At 40.7% G+C, this 14609-nt stretch overlaps 1 protein-coding gene across 5 annotated transcripts in view; it reads left to right on the top strand.

Moving 5' to 3' along the window:
• Nucleotides 1-14609, top strand: part of ITGA9 (integrin subunit alpha 9) — a 233597-nt gene that overhangs the window by 159406 nt on the left and 59582 nt on the right. The window lies entirely within an intron of this gene.

The following is a 14609-nucleotide window of genomic DNA, read 5'->3' as shown; positions in this document are numbered from 1 at the left end:
TGAGATGCACTTGCTGGCTACTGCAGTTTAGATGATTATCTTAATAAATTGCATTGCTGGGAGAAAGGGAAGAACTCTTTGCAAAGGGTAGAGCCCTATATACAGTAAGCTCCACACACTCAATCTTGGTTTTGTTTATTTACAGGCTACTCTTTCCCTACAGGAAAGATCATCACTGTATTTCTTGTGTCGCAGTGTCTCTTCTTTCTCATCATTTGGTGTTAAATTCAGAGCAGAGGGCCGTGCAGACATTTGTGGTAATAAATCTATGGAGCAGAATTTGTCTCCTGTGTTCTTAAGGAATGGGCTTACAATTGTCCAAACTTAGAAGACCTCTGCAAAAGATTTATGTAAGAATTGATTTCCACAGGTTTTAGTGGCAGTAATTACAGCATGAGGGTTTGGGGGTTGTTGTTTTTCTTGTAACTTGAAGTTTCGAGTTGATTGACTTTCCGGTACGGGAGGTCAGTTCTGTTCTTGTAGGAGTTTCCTTTCATCGCTTCTAAGACAGGCGGATCAAGATGGTGCCTGGAGATAACCGATACCCCAAGCTGAAAACCCACCAGAACTGTGTAAATATCTGTATGTTTAAGTTGCCGAGTCCTGTGGCAGGAAGCAGTGGTAATTGCTCTCTTTCATCTTGTTCAGTTTTCTCCCCTGATCCCAATAGGATCTATAGATAAAAATGAAACCCTCTAATTATTCTCATTAAGTACAAGGCATGATTCTGCAGTCATACTTGGGGAATAGCCTTCTGAAGTTAACTGCAGTTTTATTTGTAGAAATACTTGAAAACAAACAAATCAGACAAACAGACAAAACCAGACAGCTTCACAGTATTTTACCCACAGTCAGAAAGATTAGTAAAGGTGAGAAGAGTTTTAAGCTGAAAATCCAAGGAGGGGTGGTGTGAGTAAACAGGAGCGTTCCTTTGGCTTGGTACCAGGGCCATGGGATTTTCTGACTCTCCTGTAAACTCCTTGGTTGCTTCTGGTGTGAAAGGAAAGTCCTGACTTTTTTCTTTCTTTCTTCCCTTCTTTCTGTTTCCCCTCCCTCTCTTCCTTCCTCCCTTGAATTTCCTGCTCATTCTTTCCTCTTTGCCCGAAACACATGGCAAGAAAGCCCTCGGGAGGGCCTTGCTTTCTTCTGGAGAATTGGGCAAGGCAGGCTCCCTCCTCTCACCATGTCCCACCCTGAGCAGCTGACTGCTGCGGGCTCTGCCTTGGGTTCAGCTGGGATCAGTCTAAATTCCTATTAGCAGATGCAGACGTGTTCCCCTCCCCTCTGGAAGAGGCCTTAGGGCCCAAAATCTGGTGGTTTGGGGTGCCCCTTTTTTTTTTTTTATTATATATATATACATGTATTTTAAGAGCTTGAGCTTTCTATGGCCTTTCATCAAAGCCAAAGGTATCGAGTGAGGAAGAGGAGAGGAGGGAGAAGCATCCCAGCTGGCTTCACTGTAAGGTCTGTGAGGTGCTGGCGGTCTGGGGTGAGCAGGGGAACCCCTCTCTGGGCTGTCCCAGCAAGGCTGTGGGGGGGGGACAGAGCCAGGCGTGTTCCCGGGCCACAGTGTTTTTGCAGCTTGCCTTTGGGAAGAGTCCAGAAAACCTGCGCTCGACTCTTGGCTGTAACCATTTGCAGGAGAGCAGGGCAGGGATTTCCACTCGGCAAGAGGAGGAGTGTGCTGACCAGCTGCTCTGCATAGTAGAGCAGCATCTCTTCAAGTAAAACCTTACAAGGGAACTAAGACTGTTTTTTTTTTTTTTTTTTTTTTTTAAAAAAAAAAAAAAAAGGGAGAAAACACCCCACCAGCAACAAACCAACCAACCAACAACAACAAAAAAATAAATACACAAGCCGCAACTTTTTCAATATCCCAGTGCAGGAGGTAATGAATTTTACCTTTGCATTTCATCAGTGTCCCTAGATTAGCGTTTATCATGTCATGATTTTCTTCTGTGGAAAAAGTCCTGATGTGTCTTGTGTTGGTGTTTCTGAATGTCCAAAAGCCCTATGTGTGCTTCCAAAGGCATTTCCTGGGTTTTCTGGTTTGCCTTTGGCTGTTGGTGACTGTAGGCTGAGCTGAGGTTTATTAATGCCAGGAAAATATCCAGTGCCAAACTCGTTATTATTGTTATTACATTAATAGTATTGTTTACCCTTGAGAATTACCACTGGGGAAGAAGGGAAAAAAAGCTTGATATTTTTTTTTTATTGCTTCTTCTTAGTCTGTTTTAACTTGTTTTTTTTTTTTTTTTTTTTTTTTTTTAATAGTGAGCTTTTCCATTTGTTTTTTCATTGAACTATATGGAGACGTTGACATTTGAATTTATCTCTTGACCTTGTTCTGAATTTAAGCTTTCATTAATAACAGTATGAGGAATATTGCAGAGGAATATGCTAATATTCAGTATAATTCACAGCTTACATATAGGAGGTTGTCTTACATGTGGGTATAAATTGTCTGTGCTTTCAGAAATATCACTAGGAAATGAATGTTGATTCTTTGGTTTCTGCCATCTGATTTTTTTCTGCTTTTAATTCTGAGAAACATGTTTTGAACTTTTGTTCATTCCTATAGAATGTTACAGCCCATGGGTTATCTGTAATAATCAAAAAACAACTCCCCTCTTAATGTTGCCGTGCAACCATGATTTAGTAGTGAGGTGTGTGCACATATATGTATGTACATCTGCATGTGTAGTCAGGATGAAGGACAGCTCTCCCCAGACCCTATTCTCCTCCTAACCGCTTCCCTGTCTCTGACTTTTGCCTGAGCTATTGAAGAGCATGCACTCATATGCATGAGAATGCACTGCTGTTATGAAACTTATCTTAATATCCCTGAAAGATAAGAACATTAAATGACCTGTGTGATTAGAATTCACATTAGAAGTGGTAGTTGCTCGTCTTTCCAATACTGAGCTGGAAAGCTCACACAAAAGTAAATGACATTTAGAAAAATCTACTGAGAAGTCCCTGCAAATGTATGTATAACTTGCACATTGCACATATTTGGCTCCTCAGCAATATCTGCTAATGGTAATAACCTATGGGGCACAAAATACCTGCGGTAAAGTGGCTGTGTTAGGGTCATTTGCGGTGTGTATGCGTGTGTTACTGGTTTTGGCTCTAGGAAATAGTTTCTTTTGCTTGGCTGCAAAGACACAGTTAACTTTTTATTTCACTTTGTGCCTTGTTAATGAATGGAGTAATGTGCGTGTGTGTGTGAAAGATGGTTGAATTTGTTCAAGAAATGGTACAATATGAATATGTTAAAGTATAAATACTTCTAACAACAGTGGGTCAACAAAGGCATCCTTTATGTCCCTAATCCTTCTAGGGACATAACGGGACATAATCCTTCTAGGGACAGTCCTTCTGCAAGCTAAGGCAGAATAGTCTAGCAGTTCTTACACAAAGAGAAGAGGTCCCCCTTGCCACCTCCTGTCCCCTTATCTCTTTGAATGTGTTCATTGGGTGGCGTTCGTGGGATTTCAGGTGCGCAGAGGATGTTTTGGTTGGGAAGAGCTCAGGACGGTTTCTGTAGACAACTTCTTCAGGTTGAACGATTGTTGTTGCCAGTTGTGTCAGTTCTTTGATCCAGGAAGTAAAAGAACACTTAGCTTTATTATTACCCTTCTGAAATTACCCTTAAGACTTTTTTTCATAATGCAGCCATAAATCTGTTCCTATATATTTATAGGACAAGGAGTATAGCTATAGGAGCAGCAAATGTTTTGGGAATACGTGTAGGATCTGATCATTTTACATGTGGAGGTATTCCTAACTTTGATACAATTATGACATGCCTTTCTGCCATTTCTCATTCTAACCGCATATGTCGGAGGAAATAAAAAAAATCAGTTCATGGTCATATGAGCGGATCCAATGAGTTAATCCCAGTTTGAAACCACTATGTGTATGCCTGTCTCCCTCAGCTGGAAAATAGCAGGAGCAAAGCCATTAACAGAAAGCCTCAAATAAGGTTTGATGTTAGCTTTTTCTCTTTCAGTCTTTTTCCCCCACTGCCTGTACATACTTCTGCAGTGCTGCATGCAAAGAAGAGCGCTAGCAGAGGGGCCTGTTTATTGTTTTAGCTAGCAAGTTCCAAGCAATGAATTGCTTGGAATAGAAAGAGAAACAATAATTACATGTTCCACTATAAAAAGCACTCATTATGTGAAAGGCATTTGTGTCTTAATAGAAGTTGCAAGCCTGATTCTGTAGTGCGGGTTACAAAGGACAGGTGAAAACTGGATCGCCAGAATGAGTTTTGTTTGTTTTTATTAAACTTGAATTCACATAGGCTTAGATATTAATTTCTTGGTCACGATGGACATGAATTACATTATTTAGTACGTAAATTAAGATCTCAAAACTGTCTTGTATTCCAGGCTCAATGCTTCACCAATTTGCATTTTTAGCAGCTTTTAATTGTGGAGTGTCATTAGCTGTCCCTTCCTACAGGCAGGCAGCCCTGTTATCTCTGCTTTCTTTTTTTCTCTAAAGGGAGGAAGTGACACAATGAACCAAAAAGGCTGCTTTTGAGGAACAGCTAATGGTAATACAGCATTAAATTAAGTTGTCTTGATAGAAGTACCTTGTCATTGTTTCGCATCCTTTAAAGGCAGGAAGAACAAAAGAAAAGATTGATTTGCAAGATGGAGAAAATAAAAGGGGGTCCAAGTGCAAGTTGTGCTCTCAATGCCAGGACTTGCTTAAGATGTGTTTTTTTGTTTGTTTGTTTGTTTTTTTTTATATACTGTGAAGGACAGAGGATTTTATATAAATCCTTCATGTGAAAAAAACACTCTTCCTTTTTGGTCAAAAATGAATGAGCTGCCACTGGGACTGATACTGATCTTACTCCAACATTTCCAGGATCGTTCTTCTGCAGAGCAGGCACATTGCACCCAATGTCCCCCTGAGCTGAGCATTAAAAGCAAGGAGCTTTTGCAGGAAGTGGCTGGGGGAAGTTCTTAAACCCATGCATGGTCCTCCAAAGCCTCAAATCAGCAAAATGCCTGGGAAATTGCATGACAGGAGGTTTCCTCTCGACATTTCTAGTGCCTCCAGTCAAGGTAGCTGCTGGCCCCTGCAAGTCTGTCTCCTTTGCACCTTTTCAGCTCAGGTGGTTGCCCTCCCAGCAGGAACTAGGAAGTGTTAGAGCCACGTGGAGATGTGGAGGAAAGGCAGCTTGAACTTTCTGGCCCCGGGAAAACATTTGTTTTGGGTTATGTTCAGGAGTGAGAGAGGTTTTCAGGAGCCTGAGATTATCCCGACTGGACCGGCAGACCCTGTGCTGAGAAAAGAGGTGCGAGTGCCAAGTCTGAGGTAACGCATGTTCCCCAGAGCATGGATGTAGCTACACAGGCCAGAACCCCAGCACGTGTTCTTGAATTGATGATGTCAGCAATGATGTCACTTCTAAGATGATAATTTCTGTTGGGAAGGGTGGGGGGGAGGGGAGGGAAGGGGGAAGGGTGGCCTCAGAAGTGCAAACTTTTCATTAACAGCTATATTCCAAAAAATACAAATTTGCTCTGGTGACAAGTGTTTTCTGCCATGACTGCTTTCATACCACTGTCTGTGAAAGAGTATAAAAGCAAGAATAAGGCACTTATCTCTATTCCAAGCTTTTTTGAGATATAGTAAAGAGATCCCAGGGAAAGTCCAGTGTCTCCAGCTCACCTAGATGATTCCACTGTTGGCACTGGTCACCCACTGCTTTAAGTAGTTGGGGCATGATATCCTGTACATTGGGGGCATTTTTATCAGTTTATCCTAGATAACCATCTCTACATGACTTAGACATATGTCCCATTGTACCCAAATTTAAATGACATTCTTTATATTACTAATAACATCCAGCTCATGCCCAAGGATGCCCCACAGGATGAGCATTGTTGTGTGGGCAGGTGGAAGCCTGACCTTTAAGCTGTTCCCACTCTGCTAGTGGAGTAAGTATAGCTGTACATTAACACATAAAAACAGAGGTCAGGAGCAGCATGGCTGAAATGTAGTCAGTCCCTCAATGAATGAGGGACAACTGACCTACTAGCTGTAGGGGGGCAGTGGCTCTTGGTGATGTTCCCTGGCTTGTTTTTTTCTTTATGTTGATTAACTAAGATCAACAGCACTCATCCAAAGTTTTTTTTTTTGTTTTTTTGTTTGCTTGTTTGTATGTTTGTTTTTAAAAAAAAAAGAAAAAGAGAGGGGTTTAGCTTGTGTAGTACACTGATGCAAGTCCAGTTGGTCTGTTGACAATGGGAATTTGTGTGCTGGCAAAGGAGATGAAACTTCTTGGAGTAGCACCAAAACTCCCTTCCTCCTTACAACTTCACCAACTGCCCTGTAGGTCCCTTAAAAGGTAGGAGTTGCAAAACTTCAACTGTTTTTATTGACCTGTTCAAAAATGTGTTTGGGGACTTAATGACCTACATAAGCCGAGTGACCAATTTCTGGTGCTACTTAGGTTTCTGAGGTGATGTGCTTTAAAAATCTGCTGTGCTAGCTTTTTCCAGTTAAGATAAATGTTATGAGAGAAAGAGAAAAATAAGAATGCTGAAAATATCCAGCAAATAGAAAACCTTTTGTTTTTTTCTCCCTCCTTTCTCAAAGATTTGCTGCGTCGGTTGGGATTGGTGATCTCATGCTCTATAAATAGGTTCTGTCAAGGGTGGAGAGGGAAGAGGAGGGAGGCTCTAATTAATTACATAGAAATAGTTGTTTTCACAAAATAAGCATCAAATCCAAGATGTTTGAAGCCAGGCTTGCTGGGCTTGGGGGTGGGGTGTGCCTACAGCATTTACTAATGAGATCATGGAATAGGACGGGAAATCTCTCTCTGATGCCAAATAATTTTGTTGTTTCATGAAGAGAACTAGGAAAAAAAGAGGTTCCCTATCACCTTTCATTATCAAATTTATCATTCATTATCAAAATTACAAGACCAGCCACCCTGGTTCCCCAAATCTTTGTGTGTGTGTTCGGTTGCGTGTGTGTCAGTGTACTTGGGGTATGTGATTTTGCTTGTTCATGTGAGTGCTGGCATGGACAATGCTCTTTGCCAATGAAACAGCAACATGTGGAGCTGCAGAATTTATGTATGATACCTCACGTTTGCCAGCTTAGTTTGTTGGGATAATATCCCGACGCTCAAAAGTGAAGGAAAAGTATTAGTCCCTGTGATGCCTTTTGAAACAGACCCTTGCAGAACACGTGGTATTTTTATTCCATCATGTAATTTGATTGGATATCCAATATTTTTCAATCATTATATTCAGGAGACTAAATAAACGTTGTCATAAGGCTAACATCTAGGTGAGCAAGTCCCTACTGAATCTAATTCCTTCTCTATAATACTTTTCCTAGTAGGTACTGACTCTAGAATATCTTTCACATAATAGTTGCCATTGCTGCTGATTTATCATTGAATTGCCCTTCACAATATTCACATTGTTGCTTGCATTCCACCAGTGTTTGGAAAACACAGCAGGAGAAACCTGTGAAGCTGGGGCTACAGAGCTGTTATGATGCAGGAATAAAACACATCTTAAAACAAAATTCATGATGGAAATAAATTATTTTCTGTGTTTCCTTGTCACCCAATTTGCGTTGGCAAGTGGAGAAATGTACCCAAGAGTTTCTGATCATGAGATTCAGAAGTTTGAAGTTGCTACATTTACCACATGTCAAGAAATTGAATAAAACTCATGAGACTTTTGTTCTGAGAGCAAAACTCACTGAAACGTACGTGAGGATTTTTCCTAGATCTTCAATGGCTTTTAAAGCGATGTTCACCTGTGCTGAACCACTGCAGTCCACCTTCAAAGCTGCTGTCAGCAATAGGGTCTTTCCAGGTCACAGACATGCTTGGAGCTCACAAAAAGTCCTGTGGCCTTCCCAGCTGGAAAAGAGAGAACCAAACTCTCAAAACACTAGCCTCAGTCTGTGAGGTCCTGAGATTTCTAAATGTCACCGTTCCAGTCATGACAGGTGTCTTCTACTTGAATTATTGTGTAGTGCCGGGAAGAGTTCTCTATTTACAATACCACTGATCCTCTTTGTGTTCCTGCAGTTTTAAAATACCCAGCAAAGCACCATTTTGGAGGAAAGCACGGTATCTATGGAATTGTATTAGAAAATCCATCCTGTTATTTGCACAAGAAAGGACCTGCAAGATGAAATTACTTGAGATGCACTTGCTTACAGTCATAGGGAAACTCAACCTGGGCCAGTATTTGTATTGAAAAAATCCCCAAGCTTTTAGGAGCTGAGGCTTTCCTAATTGCTCTGTACGTGCAGGTAACTGTGACCCACATTCTTTGGTGACCTTTGTTGCTGCGGAAGGAAAGTAAATCGGTATACTCAGGTGGCTATTGAATGAATTTACTAATCTTCATGTCCTTGAAGCCTCAGTAAAGTTTTTAAGAGGATTGTGAGGCAGGGAGAGCGAAGGGTAGGATCAAAATAAAAATTATTCTCAAAACCCTAGGAAAACCTGCAGTGGGGGGAAATTACTGAAGTACAGCTGAAGGGCTTACACCAAGATTATGAAGAGTAATTTGAAGAAGCCATCCCAAACATCATCAAAGAAGTGGTCGTTTATTTTAGGTTCCTGACCTGAAAGCTGTTGGTGCTACCCAAGTTTGCTAGCTTAGTGCAGAGAAGCAGGTACCAGCTGTGAACATACACATGTTCAGTGATATCTCCCCAAAGTGAGAAGCTCTCAAAATGCAGTTCATGTTTATATAATTGTCCTTTTGGGAACAAAGCATCCAGATGTTTGTCTAATCTCTCATTTGGGAAAGTGTCCTTGTTCACCAAAAATTCCAATTTGTAAATTGAAATTGCTGAGATACAAATATGTGCTTTAAGACAGAGGCCATGATGAATATAGAAAAAAAAATGTAGAAATTTAGCTAAATTATTTAACTGAACTCTATTTTTCCTAGTGTCTGATAAAAGCCTCTACCTTTGGTGTGCAGGTCAGATGCACTAAATCTCCAAATAACTAGTGGGGAGAGTTAATTGTGAAGTCTATATATTGGAGAGTCTGTACTGCGTAGACTTAAAGTATCTATGGAGATTTAACACAGCAGGAAGTAGACGGTGCAAATAGCCCTCCTTAGTGCACTTTTAGGACCTCTCAGGTGAGGGTAGGTGGTGCGCTGCGGTGTCCAGTTTGGTGTTTCTCAGACAGACAGGTGTTACAGAGCAGGAAAAGCAGTAAGAACCAAGAGCATGTTCTCTGGCAACAAGTGCAGGGTTTCTCAGTATTTGCTCTTGGCATTTTTCTTTTTTACCCATTGGAAAACCTGCAGCAGGATGAAAAAAACTAACAAGTAAAAGAAATTCTCAACATCTTCAAAACAGGGGTGTTCTGCCAACATGTTATCAAGGCTTCCAGGACATTTTCTTCTCTGTTCCAGAGCGTATGTGCTAGCAGCCAGGATTTGCAGGGGAGAGACATTTTATCATCTAAACAACAACAAAAGCCTTAATTTGAATATAACCAAGGAAAGAGAGAAGTAATCTGTTCTTAGATGTAATATCTAGTAAGTCTGATGTTTTGTTCTGTTTTGTGTTTCTGCTAAAAAATACACAGTTTATCCTAACAATTCTGCAACAAAAATATTTTCAGTGCCTTTTATTAGTGATTTTAATCCATTCAAAAACAACCGTGAATCAGAAGACTGTTTAACAGGATTAGGTCATCTCTGGCACAGATAACCAACAGTATTCAGAGCAGTACCCAACTCACCATCAGTGCAGGAATTAATATAACTTTATCTTGACTGTCTGGTATGATTTTTTATTTTTTTTTTAATAAAAAAGTTGTATCCATGACATCATTTTGCTAAATTCTACAAGTTGAGTACTGTTCTAGTGCAGCTTCATGCTGACACTGAAGATGCACTATCTAGTAGTAGCTCATATGCTTAAAAACCAGAGATCTGGCAGAGAATAAATGGGTGTTAGGATGGTTGAATTCACACCTTCCCTGTGAGAGCACTAGTGAGTGCAAATTACAGCACAAGTGGCCTATACTTTTACATTTGTTTGCTTTTGCTGATAGTCATAATTTGGTAGAAGAGTTGTCAAATAGATGGTAGCAGATGGTGTTGAAGGGAAACTAATGGGCTGAGGAAGATTACTTGAGGGCTTGCTTGAGATATCAGGCTTGCAACCAGTCATGGGTGGGGATGAGCAGCGGGAGCAGGTCAAAGCAGCGTGCTGATGACTCCAGGTGGGGGGTGACCTCAGTTCAGAGGAGGGTGGTTCTGACTTTGGGGAAGAAAAGAATAACCCTAAGGATGGGAAAAATAAAACCAGAATAATGTGATTATAGGAATTGCCAGGTCAGGCTGAGGGAAGCAGAAAATTTTTTCCTCTGAGGTTGAAGCTTTTTGTTTGGACATGAATGAGGCAGAGGAGGTTCAGGTTGTATCAGCTGATGACTAAGTCACCACATACCAGCTATGCGAGATTCATATGGGAAAAATACATTTGTGATTTGATCTTAAAACTGCTAGTTGAGTTGAAGCTGAGGAAGTTTCAGTGTCCTTCCTTGTGCCACTTCATGTATGGTGTTTGTTTCTGGTCATTAGCATTCAGGAATGGGGAGCACAACAAGGAGCAGTGTCCTGTGTTGGTATGTCAGCATGAAGACTCTTCCCAGAGGCAAGCCTCTAACCTGTCACTGTGTTTTATCCAGAGCCAGGCAGCCTATTTTGCTTCCTTTTATTGTTTTCATAAGACATTCTCTTTTTCTTTTCCTTAAGTCTTAGATTTGGCAGTTAACCAAGTTGAAAATGACCCTTTGAGGTCAAAGTAAACAATATTTAAGAAATCTTACTTTAAAAAAAAATGTCTCTTTCAGGAGGACTGGGGACAAAGAGCAGCTGTCTTTGAACAGTGTTTGGGTCTCATAAGTGGTCTTCTTCAGGATCATACCTAAAATACTCTGGTCTTGTGCTCCAGCTGGCACTGGTCCCATCTTTATATCCTGAGAATATTACGCCCATCAAACATCAAGGGAAGACAATCTTTCTAAATGCTAAGATGCATGCAGTCAAAGACTTGCTTGGTACAACCTGTTCTAGTACTGACAAGCTATTTTCTTAGTGATGATCTACTTTATGTGGCCTGGAAAATGAAAGGTTCTCTTGCAGTCCACTTATGATCTCTGTGATAGGGAAAGAGCAAAATTTTGGGTTGTTCCATGTGTTATATCCTTAGATAATCAGCAAGGTGAAGCCAGCAAAAAGGGTATTGCTCTTGAGTTATTATATTGTAGGATAATGATCCTAGCATCCCATCTGTGTGGTTCAAGTGCTTTATTCATGTTGAAATGCTTTCTAGGCCAAGCTGAATGTTTTGTTTGCCTGTTTTTTTTTTTTTAAGCAGATTATTCTGTGAGCCTCTTACTTTCTTTTGGTTATATAGCTGAGCTATTCGGGACAGTAAGGACTCTACTGCACTTAGCGTGTGAGTTAGGGACAAAGCACGAGGAGACATTGCTCCTAAGCACACCTGAGCACTTGTCAGCCAGTAGTCACATGTACTCTGAGCCTCCATGTTCAACAACAGACTGCTTCTGTGGAGACAGGTACTGGCCAGAGATGCCACTGGAGAAGAAAGCTGCTGTCTCCCAGTGCAGGCTGCATGGTACGCCAGATGAATATTTGAAGCAACAAGAGGTGGATCTGACTCAGGAAGAACACAACAGTTACTGAAATTTCTTCTCCTTTAAGTCTTAAATTTAACAAATAGCAACATTTCCAGGCTGCTGTTTCTCCCATATAATGTTAATATGATCATTACCAGCTTCCTGCACTACTTTTTTGAAAACTACATATCATATTTACGCTTTAAAACAAACACCCCACAAGTAAGGCCATTTTGTTACATCTCTAATCATACCCTGGTTACATACCTCAAGGAATGTATTTGAGAGGATTATGCTTTAAAATTTAGGTTGAATTATTTTTCCCCATGTGCCCCTTATGATGGAGTTAAAACTTGACTATTTCATTGCTCTTGCCATAATTATCGGGAACTTTTCTTTCTGCGATAAAAGACTTGGAGAAACAGACTGTGAGCCAGCCTGAGCTTCATGTTTCTCACACCCGGGTCTTTATTTGTTATGCAGTAATAGTACAGCTATTTGTCTAATTAGCTCACTCTTTACCTGATAGTCTCCTTAAAATATGAAAAACTGTGAAATGTTTCAGAAAGAAAACAAAGTTGTCTAGATAAAACTTCACACTCTGTAATTGGAAGGGAAGCTTCCCTTTGGCTATGTTTTCTAAGCAAGCTAGAAATTCTGCTAGGGAAACTCACACAATAAACTGCGTTCTCAGCTAGGCTGTATTGTCATAGAGAAGCACTATGCACTTAAAGCGTTACCTCACATCATTGAGAAGTGGCACCAAAATTTCTGGAAGCCCAGAAATCCCCTGCCGCTGTTCCCTATTTTTTATTAAGGCACCAAAAATCTATCAGCTTTCTGAAAACTGAACTTAATACTTGCTGTGTGTCCACACATTACAGAGCTGAACACCATAGGAAATCCCATAAAAACAATTTTTTCCCTCTCCAGAACAGTATGTAGCAAATAAGCCTGAAGCCAGACAGTAAGTGATGAAGGAAAAGCAAATAGTTCACCCATTATCAGAGCTTCTTAATACTAATCGCAGAGCAGTGAGTCCATAGAAAGGTTTGTAGGTACTCTGGGATTTAGAAACGTGCAGAAGGCTGAACCAGTGTGGTACAAGCAAACTTACTTCTGTTATTTCCTAGCATTGAACAGTTTGAATTTGCAGCATTAATAATGTCCTATTAATGTTAATCATTAAACTGGTTGGTATGCTTATGAAGCGAGAAGGTCTTTCAGGTCAATCTCAATACATCTGTCAAGCTGTTGCGAGCAGTAACAGCAAAACCAGCCACAATGCAGTGTTCCCTGATGCTTCCTTAGCAGGCCTTTATAAACAACTGGCATCCGCCTGCCTGTTGTCTGAACTGCAAAGACAGGCAGCCACCAATTTGCAAAATGAAGAAGAATTGCACTTCTTCCATTATCAAGATGAGCGTTCTTTCTGTTACTGTGTTTTTGACATCTCTGAAGTGATACGGGCTTGGGGAGGGGAGACAACCTCTTGGGTCTGTCTGGTCACTGTCACCACCAGACAGCTATGTAAATAGAAACCCTTCTTGAATGAGCAGAGACAGGGAGATGATGAAAGAGAGTTCATAGGTTGCCACAGTTAGACAGCAAGGGACATCGGAACAACACAGAAATGAGAATGTTCCCAGAGGAAACAGCTGTGAAATTTTTCATTTGGTTATGCAGCTGCTCAGTTTGTGTTCACTTGATCACTTGAATAAAGCTGGAGAACCTCCTGTGTAGCTCAGAGGAAGAGGCAAGTGAAGGAGATGCTGCGCCCATGAAGTGCTTTCTTTGCTCTTATGTGTTAAATGGAGGAGAAAATCTGACACAGAATATGAGGATGGCAGCTTTATACAACTGAATCTAGATAATCTGGGCAGTGCCAACTTTTGTTATTTTGCAAATAAAGTCTACTAAAGATTGCAACAAAACAAATCCATAAAGAATGGACATGGAGGACACTACTCTGGCTGTTGAGTAGTGCTGGAGTAATTTCATGCCATCAGGCATCTCAAAGCATACATGGGTTTTCTCCTTATATTACTTTCTTTACATGTGAGACCAGTGAAATACTAAGAGAAGAAAGCATGAGGGACATAATTTTCTATAAATGTGTGCCATGATTTGAACCGTGATGTTAAAGGAGATTTTGTCCTTCAGATATTGCAGAAAGCAGTTGAAAGATCAAGACTGCAGTTAGGAAAGAAGTAACATCTGTAGAACACTAAAGCCGTACTCCTATCAGAATGTGAAAGCCAGAGAAGCATTTCCTGGAGATGCTTAGTCAGAGTACATGGTTCACGAAGCCACTTTAGCACATACTTGTTCTAGATGTGAATGGTACTCATGCAAATACCTAAGTTGAAGTATGTTTAAAGCAGAACTCATAAACGATTTGGGAGATGTGCATAAGGAGGCAGACCCTGGGCTTTGCAAACTACTCTGGGTACTTAAAATAGGTCAAATAAACCATATCTTCTGTACCTCTGAGATTCCCAGCAACATGTCTAGAATATAGGTAATTTCTAGATTCAAATAGCTAAATTCGGGCATTTGTATTGTAGCTGCATATTTCAGTACTACAGTGGTGATCTAGACAATACCAGGGCCTTGATAGCTATTCAGTTTAGTCTGGAATAAGCACCTACATTTGGCCTGGCAAACAGTTTTCTGGCTCCATCAACTATGAAGGGAGCGTCTAAGTTACATAGCAGGCACCTAAAAGTGCACATCAGACTGTGGAACTGAATCCTACCCCTAAAGTTTTATGTGATGAACTTATTCAGAGTGACAGAACACACAACTGTTCTGCGATAACCTGGAGATGAGACCATGCTAACCTGGAGCCAGACATTTTTTTTATGGAACAGTGAAACACTTTCTATTCAATAGAAGCACTTCCCTTGGTTTAATGGAGTCACCAATCAAG

This window comes from Anas platyrhynchos, chromosome 2, assembly GCF_047663525.1.
Source record: "Anas platyrhynchos isolate ZD024472 breed Pekin duck chromosome 2, IASCAAS_PekinDuck_T2T, whole genome shotgun sequence".
NCBI lineage: Eukaryota > Metazoa > Chordata > Aves > Anseriformes > Anatidae > Anas > Anas platyrhynchos.
This window is presented reverse-complemented; position numbering and strand designations above follow the sequence as displayed.